Source organism: Hermetia illucens, chromosome 2 (assembly GCF_905115235.1).
Source record: "Hermetia illucens chromosome 2, iHerIll2.2.curated.20191125, whole genome shotgun sequence".
NCBI classification, from domain to species: Eukaryota; Metazoa; Arthropoda; class Insecta; order Diptera; family Stratiomyidae; genus Hermetia; species Hermetia illucens.
This window is the reverse complement of record NC_051850.1, coordinates 117465788-117475202: the sequence shown is the minus strand read 5'-3', so window position 1 is coordinate 117475202 and position 9415 is coordinate 117465788. Positions and strand designations below refer to the sequence as shown.

The window sequence follows — 9415 nt, the reverse complement described above, 5'->3', positions numbered from 1 at the left end:
ATAGAATATAGCATTAATATTTGTGGAGTATTATATATGTATCGTTCTTTCTTTGGACTTGTATTGGTTGCGGCGAACTAGGGAAATAAACTATTAAAAGCTACAAATAGTCAAACTTCAACATCCGCAGGGTTCCTGATAAATTACACAGTAAGCACTTAAAGAAGTTAAAGTCTGGCCTAAAAATGTTGAGGTAGCTTGTGAAAAATTACTTCGCTTTGTGTGATGAGGCTGCCTGTAGTAATTCATTACTAAACCCGCGACTATGAGCAATTAAGTCAAGAAGCCGAAGCATGGATTTTTGAGACGTCATCCCCATCCCGCACATGACACTTGTCACACTACCAAGTGTTGTTATATCCCGAGAAACTGAGGGCACGAAAACGGAACTCTCGGCGGATTATATTGGACGCAACAGACTCTTCAGTGGGTTTCCATATTAGACCCCATTTACGTCAACAAACATAAAGGTGTAACAAATTATTTTGCAGCATGCCAAAGTCTCCTACTATCTACTGGCAACAAGACTGACAAAGATGCAGAACTGCTCCCATATACTCATGTTATAAGAGCCATAGTGGTCAGTACCAAAAACCAACTAACCAACAACATCAAATCGCAATGGTCAAACGGGAAAAATAAAAGTAGGAGACTACAAATTTGAGACCGTTGATTTCTCCCATCTGGGGTCGAAAATCCAACAGAGCCTATTTCAGCTTACAAAAACTTGACTGGCGGTTTCGGCCAGGGCAAAGACAACTCATCAGACGCTGCCTCAGCTCTGCCCTGGGAGCAGCGTGACCAAAAGTAGCGGCAGGTGGTATTCGCTCCATTTATACACATACCGCACACAACCATGATGAAAGAATCCTATTCACAGTACTTAATAACGGTCATCCAGCAATACCAGGTTAATGCCAAGAGGAGAAACATCACAACTACCTCTGATTACTTACCCTATGATTCCTTGTATCTTCCGCCGTAGCAAGAACTAGGGTTGGTTGTGTGTGCAAAATCAAGTGGGCGTGAGCTCTTAATAGATTGTGATGCGAACGCTCAGCATATTTGTTGGGGCACTTGCAAATACAATCCCAGAGAAGAGAAGCTTTTTGATTTTATCACTTCAGCTAACCTGATGATCGTGACCGTGAGTCAGAGACTCACAGGTACAAGACGAAGTGTTACTCTAAGACCGCCGTTACATAGAATTTAGTCTGACTGTTGCAGACTGTAACACAAAGACGAAATCCGCGTTAGAAGGTCAATTGGAAACTCTAAATCGCACACCTCTAGAGTGCTCTGAAGAGGCTTGTTTTATTTCCCGAAGCAGAAATGGTAAAATGGTTTCATTGGAACCGAGAACTACGAAGCCTCAGCAAATCAAACAGACGGCTTCTGAGTCGTACTTGTAAAATCGATAAGAATGAAAACTAGTTAAACTTTCAGAACTCAAAACGTGAATAAAACATTCGAAGCGACACTCCTTTAGATAATGCTTTGGGGGAACTGGAAAACAAAGAGGCACTTCACTGTGTAGAGTCATTAAAAGGGATGAGTCGGCCAAATTGGACTCTCTTAAAAAGCTCTCACGAACCCTAAAGTTGAGTCTGTACAGACTCTCTTGGAAAAACACCATCCGGGAAAAAAGTGACAGAAGTTAGATAGAAAGAATTGGCGGCTTCTGCAAACCCTTCAACATGAAAATATTGCAAGGAGAATTGACACCCCCAGCGCGAATGATGAAAAAAATGAAATTGCAATACATGCTACACTGTCCTTTGAAGACTTCAAAGCAGCTAGCATGAATTGAATCTATCCAGTGATGTTAAAGGAGGGTATAGAGTACTTAGAGGAGCATGTCCTGCAATCAGCTCAACATCATTTTTGGTGAAATGTTTGCTACCATAGACCATCTAAGTAAAACCACAATGGTATTATTTACAAGAAGGAGGAAACTCAATGATCTTTGCCTTCCAGGATAAGGAGCACAGCTCTAAAAAAAGTGAAATATCTGGGAGTTATTCTAGATAAGAAGCTTCTTTGAAACAAACAGGTAGAGGTAAAGATGAAACAAGCTCTCACAGCCTATAAGCTTGAGCAGGCGGACTTTTGTCTTGATACGGGGACTTAAGCCTACTATTCGCTTATGCATCCGTGATGTACCGGGTCAATGAGAAAGAAGAGAGTTTTCACTGTAAGCTGTCTTCTTTCTTCCAAGATCAACGAGCTCCTGAGCATGCCATCTAGGTCCAGAAGACGATTGCTCGGAAAGGTACTAACTACCGGATTCGGCGCTAATGACGAAGTGTACGACGCTGTCGGCATGCTTCGCGATGATAGATTTTGAATGGTGCAGACAATGACCCAGCAAAATCTGCTACTCAACAAGCAGATAGACGTTTATAATTACGTCAGCGATCACAAAGCAAGGCCGAAAAAGCTGCAGCAGGCGAGACTATTCTGCACCTGTTTCGCCACAACCCGTAGCGACCACTTCAGCAGGTTCGCGTGAACGGCGGATGAAGTGGACTAAGGAAATGAACCTCTTCATCATCCACTCCTACTACGAAATAATGGTGAGGGCGGGTACAACATCTTACCACCCCTCGTTGCACCAGAGATTCGTCGAGCGTTTCCCGCAATCCACGCACGTGACTGTGCAGCGAGTCGCAGACCAGTACCGCTTTATAACTCGCAGCGACACAATCCCGGCCATCATCAGGAAGCGTGCTCGACTTGAGGTCACCGCGGAAACTGGTGATCAAAAGTCGATGGGGCAAAGGCGATGGCATCAACAACACCACGTCGCACTGCAGACAACAGTTTCAGTACTCGCCGAAGTACTCTTCTCCACCTTCTCCGCTGAGGCTCGGGACGAATTCCAAAGAGCATGTATAGAATTAACCGAAATGTATATATTGCATAGACCAGGTATTCCTATGCTCTATGCACCTCCAGCAACTCCGAAAATTCTATATCAAACCAATGATGAGATTGCATCTCGACTGTGTGTTGATATATCTCTGTTGCAACTACGATCACTTGTGTATTGTGGTGAAGTTACGGCTGTCAGATTGCATGGTCAGAAGATTCGCTTTCGTGTTATTGGTTTGAGTGACCGGAAAGATCCACCATTGAAAATTCGTCTGGAACGTCGGCAGGGCTCACTAAGGCAGGACATTGCTAGACTGATTCAGATCAGTACTGGCAATGCCAGCAGGCGGGTGAGAAATAAAGTGCAGAGGGTTTACAGAAACTATGCCATCCCAATGAGTCACCCGTAGTTGAAATTCTGGACATACTAAAGCAGAAACTTTCTGTCATATGCAGTCGGTTACGACGGTATGGCGAAAGTCATTCCAGACGTGTCCAGAATGCAACATACGCGAGCAACCAGCGGAATTTTCTCAGATCTCTCAACGAATCCCAACAGAGCGTCCAGACGGTGCAGTTTTCGGTAACGGAAGCGAAAGAATTCTGGGGTGGACTTTGGTGGTTACCACCAAAGGCACCCGACATGCCAATACGCTTGGCATGTATTTTCCGGATGTTACCGAAGAGGAAGTTCGATGAGCCATAAACAGCTCGAGGAACTGGAGGGGCCCAGGTCCGGATCGAGTGCAGAATTTCTGGTATAACAAATTTACCAGCGCATACAGCCGGTTGGTGCACAGCATAAATCAGGTCATGAATCGGCCGGAGGAATCTCCATCTTTCTTCACTGCGGGGATTACCCACCTTATCCCTAAGAAGAACACGGTGCAGGACCCCGCAGACACACGACCGATTACTTGCTTCCCAACCCTCTACAAATTCATAATGTCCATTATTAGTGGAAGGGTCAATGCGCACCTCGAGACCAATAGCATTGTGTCCGAGGAGCAGAAAGCCTGCCGAGTTGGATCAAGCGGTTGCAAGAGCAACTCATTATCGACTCGGTAGTTGTAGGACAAACAACTAGAGGCCAAAGAAACCTCTATAGTTGCTATATCGATTATGCCAAGGTGATCGATGTCGATCGCATTGATCCGAAGCTAATAAAGTTTTTGGCGACAATCATGAAAGGGTGACACAACACCTTACCAGTGCCTTCATCGGAAGGGCATCTTCCAGGGGTATTCTTTGAGTCCCCTTTGGCTTTGCATGGCACGGAACCCAACCCCCAACATAGCATAGATGAGCTCCACATTGAAGCTATGACTGAGACAGACTTCTACAAGTACCTAGGAATTCTGCAAGGAACCCATACTCGAGTTGATGATCTGAGGGATGTTCCGCTGTCCGAATGCCTGCGACGTGTAAAGCTGGTACTGAAATCGCATCTCTCGAGAAAGAATAAGATAAACGCATTAAATGTATTCACTATCGCTTCACTGGCTTATGCATTCGGAATATTGCCGTGGACGAAGACCGATCTGGAAAACGCCCATTGGCAGATACGGACTACTATGTCCAAATTCCGAATGCATCATCCAAACTCTGCCGTGGAGCGGATAAACCTGCCTCGTGACATCGGAGGTAGAGGTGTGGTTAACGTGACAGCACAGCATTATCGCCAAGTCGACTCGCTGTGCGCTTATTTTTACAGCAAAGGGCAGACAAGTCCCCTACATGCGACAGTCTGTAGGGCAGACTGTGGACTGACTCCACTTAAGGGGTTAGAGGTAGTCAGAGGCCCGAAAAAATGATGATTTTCAAGAATTTTTTTTTTCTAGTTCATTGCTTTATTTTACAGAAATAAAAACATAGCTTTAATACATCATGTTTTGACTTGATTTCACCAAAATTTAAAAAAAAAAAATTAATAATTTGAAAAGTTATCGCTGTTTGTGTGGAGCCCGTTCCTCCAGAAGTCCCTTGCGGTGATCATCACAAGTCCTTGGAGATTCATCTGAAATCAATCGGATAAGAGAAATTCGTTTTATTAATAGATAATCTTGTGCCTGATCGAAGCTATTTTTTTGTTTTCAAAATTAACAAAATGGCGGCCTCAGGAAATTTTTTTCAGATTTTCGAGAAAAAAACCGACAGTTAATTGTTAAAAAAAAATCCTTCCATCAGGCACGAGTTTTTTATGTTTTCCATAAGCAGTATAAATTTTATTGAAATCTACCGAGCGGTTTTTAAGTTACAGTGATCACCAGTTCAGTTTTGCTATTGATTTATGTAGAGTTATACAAATTATTTATTTACTTACACTGAGTCATCTATTCCTGGGCCATATATATTTTCAGAAGTTCGAAGTTGTCTTGAAACCTTTCTTTAATCACGTCCCATGGTAAATCACTTGAAAAATAATTTATTTTAACACAAAACTATCGACCATCGATTGCAGCTGCTGCTAGCTACCTGCTCTCGAACGCTCCGTAGCGCCCAAGCGCCCTTTGTTAATTGTTGAATAACTCGAAAAGAATTTGTCGGATTCACTTTAAATTTTCACAAAATATTTTTAAAATATTATACTTTAAGAAAATGCAAAAAAAAAATCAATTTTTTGAAAATTCTGACTACCCCTAACCCCTTAACTTGAAGGATCGATCTTTGAATTCTCTGAGTGGGGTGAAGTCGGACCAAGAGCGGATCGATGAGTGGAAGTCGAGGGCAATGCACGGTAAACACGTGAATTGTCTTTGGCAGCTATTTGTCGATTTACATTTGTCGAATAGATGGCTGTGTGCTGGGGAGCTCTTTGCTGAGATGGAAGGGTTCATGTGCGCCATTCAAGACGGCATGGTCGCCACCCGAGCTTATAATAAGCTCATAATAAAAGAATAGGTGGAAAACGACCAGTCCAGCAGGTTCGGCGTTAGAGATGTTGGACCATCTCACTTCTGGCTGAAGCAACAAATTTAAACAGAATTGACAAACTAACATGTAAGAGGACAAACTGATTGAAATACAAGAAATATATCAGCACTCATCTCCATGTCAGATTTCCACTAAAAACTTGCCACGACATCGAAAATGCTGTCGAACAATTCAATCAATGCACCGTCGAAGCAGCTAGACACTCTTCTCCACCGCTGAACAATAGTGGTGGGTTCAGAAAAATATCTTCTACAGAAATCCAGCAGCTGATAAAAAGCAATCGAAATTCCAAGCGGGAATGGCAAGAATATCGATCCCCGAGACTGAAACAGCAGCTCGCAAAAAACACTAAGAAACTAAGAAGTGCTCTGAAAGCAGAAACAGAAAGTGGCTTCCAGCACATCACGAGTAGCCAAGTCCCTATCACAGAAACGATTACTCTCTATGGAAGGCAACCAAAAAGCTGAAGCAGCCGCTACAGACTGAGCCACCATTAAGGATTCCTAATGGAAACTGGGCAAGCAGCAATGCCGATAAAGGAGCAATGTTTGCGACATATCTGGAGGGTATTTTTGACCAAATTCCTCTGGTAGTTATCCAATTTTACCCAAATTGTCCGTTGCTAAACCAGGGTTTGGCATAAGAATGCAAGACGTCTTCAATTGCGTACTGCAGAAAGTTAATCCAAATAAAGCTCCTGATCTGGACAACATTACCGGTAAAATGGTCAAAGAGTAAAACTTAAAAAGTATCTCACCCAGTTATTGAATAGGACTATTCTGCTCGGTTACCTCTCGCGGAGCTGGAAAACATCGCTAGTTACAATATTCCCCAAGGCTGGCAAGGATTAACGCTAGCAACCTCATATCGGCCAATCAGTTTGCTATCCGTAGTGTCAAAGTTTTCCAATTGTCTCCTCCTGTCAAAACCCCCACCTTTTCGTAACGACAAAAAAGTGATTCCCCAAAATCAATTTGACTTCCGCAAAAGGCATAGCACGACAAAACCAGTTCATAGAATTGTGGCAGAAATTAGGGGAGAGGAAGTATTCTTCTGCGGTGTCCCTGGATGTAGGACAGGCGTCTGATAGGCATTTGATAGAGTACGATGCGAAGGTCTGGTGTACAAAATTGAGAAACTGCTTCCCGCTAATATTCACAAGATTCCTGAATCATAACTTAAGTAACCTAATTTCAAGATTTCATTACTTAAAGTAAGTTTCATTTTTTGTAAACGAAAGCTTCATTAATATAAGAAAATAATTAAAAAACAAGTGGGAATACCGGAAGCTCGCGCTTCGGGTATAAAGGTTTTGTGTTCATCTTACCTAAGAAATTTCAACGCACATTTTTCTATCCGTATACAGCTACAAAACTACGAGACATATGTACATAGTACAGCCCAAACAAACAAACTGCCTATTTTTGAATACTGTACACATATAGGCACGTATATAAATTGATCGTACCCATATTTCCGATTTACATCTTATATCTATCTGAATAGGCACTACCCGCAAAGTTCATTAGCACGCATATACTATATACCTACATACACACATGTCTCGTTGGAATAATTGATATTCATATACAAATGATTAAAAACCTAAAACAAAATAATTCTTTTCCACCCAATTCATACTAACTTACTTCGTTGTGGTATTGACGAATTGATATGTGATGATGACGTCATGCAGGTTGTGGAGTGCACGAAATTCATAAAAAATTGTAAAGTTTTACCCCCTATAACTTTGTTAATAAAGTTGGATTTTCTTCAAACTTGACCAAATGATGCATTATGTTCTTCATTATACGCATGCCATGTACTTCTGGGATGAACATAAGGGGGGTGCCGGCTAAATTTCTAAAATGTGGAAATATACTATTATTAACTTTATTTGTGCAGATATCGGAACCGGATATATTTTGAGGCCTAGATTTCGTAGAGTTGCACCACTTTGATTTTTTTCAGATTTTTCGGTTGGATAGATTCTGAGAACGAGACCTGTTACACTTTTTGGTGGTCATATTTTGAGCCCTCACTCCCCTATGTTTCGCCCAATATCAAATATTGAACCAGTCTCCAAAAGTACTAATTGAGACCTTTTATTTGATACCCCACATGGCTACATTCTGTGAAAAGAAATTTTGCACCCTCCTTTCACATGTATGGGGAGCCCCCCTTAAACTTAACACAAAATGACGTCAGTTGCTGCATGTAAAGGGAACGGTAGAGCACATACTCCTACCAATTTTCGTGATAATCGGTCTAGCCGTTTCCGAATAAATCGGCTGTGACAGACAGACAGGCAGACGGACAGACAGACAGAACAGAAATTACGCCTGTCTTAGAATCGGGAATCATATCGTCACTTCCAAGCGGACCATCAAATACTTGGGGGTGGTGATAGACAGGAAGCTCAGCTATAAGCAACACTTACAGTATGTTTGTGATAAATCATCCACTGCTAGTATGGCCCTGGCGAGGATGATGCCGAACGTGGGAGGGCCACGGCATACCTCTACGTTGCTTATAGCCAGGGTGGTGACCTCCATCATGCTCTATGCGACCCCAGTTTGGAGGGAGGCGTTGTGGATGTCAGGGAATGCTATCAAACTGAGTTCAGTCTACAGGAGGACAGCCCTGAAAGTATGCTCTGCCTTCAGGACTGTCTCAGATGATGCAGCATTCGTCATCTCTGGAATGATGCCGATTGACATCTTGGCAGATGAGATGGCGAATATATACAATGCAAAGCCAACCTCTTCCTCATCGCGGACGAAAAACGCTGAGAGGGAGAGATCCATAAATAGATGGCAAGAGCGGTGGGAACGCTCGGGAAAGGGCCGGTGGACGCACAGGCTCATTCCTGCCATCAAGGAGTGGTTGGAGAGACGACACGGTGAGATTAATTATAATCTCACCCAGTTTCTCACGGGACACGGAGGATATCTCCAATACCTTCACAGGTTTAAATTGGAGACCTCACCCGATTGTCTAAATTGCAATGGAGTCCCAGAGGACCCAGAGCATGTATTCTTCCACTGTCCGAGATTTGTGGAAGAAAGGACGAATCTAGAAGAGACTCTAGGAGAGGTGCTGGTACCAGAAAATCTGGTACCGAAAATGCTAGCACATCAAGAGAATTGGGATGCGGTCAACTCCATGATCGCATCTCATCATCATCAACGGCGCAACAACCGGTATCCGGTCTAGGCCTGCCTTAATAAGGAACTCCAGACATCCCGGTTTTGTGCCGAGGTCCACCAATTCGATATCCCTAAAAGCTGTCTGGCGTCCTGGCCCACGCCATCGCTCCATCTTAGGCAAGGTCTGCCTCGTCTTCTTTTCCTACCATAGATATTGCCCTTATAGACTTTCCGGGTGGGATCATCTTCACCCATACGGATTAAGTGACCCGCCCACCGTAACCTATTGAGCCGGATTTTATCCACAACCGGGCGGTCATGGTATCGCTCATAGATTTCATCATTGTGTAGGCTACGGAATCGTCCATCCTCATGTAGGGGGCCAAAAATTCTTCGGAGGATTCTTCTCTCGAACGCGGCCAAGAGTTCGCAATTTTTCTTGCTAAGAACCCAAGTTT

General features: G+C 43.2%; 1 long non-coding RNA gene across 1 annotated transcript; it reads right to left on the bottom strand.

The window, feature by feature from the left end:
• Window positions 1–4821: 4821 nt before the first annotated feature.
• Window positions 4822–5478, bottom strand: LOC119647438. The gene is made up of 3 exons (XR_005248870.1): window positions 5350–5478; window positions 5198–5286; window positions 4822–4891 (listed from the first exon to the last, which is right to left on the bottom strand). It is a non-coding gene; the product is annotated as an uncharacterized LOC119647438 (long non-coding RNA).
• Window positions 5479–9415: the final 3937 nt, after the last annotated feature.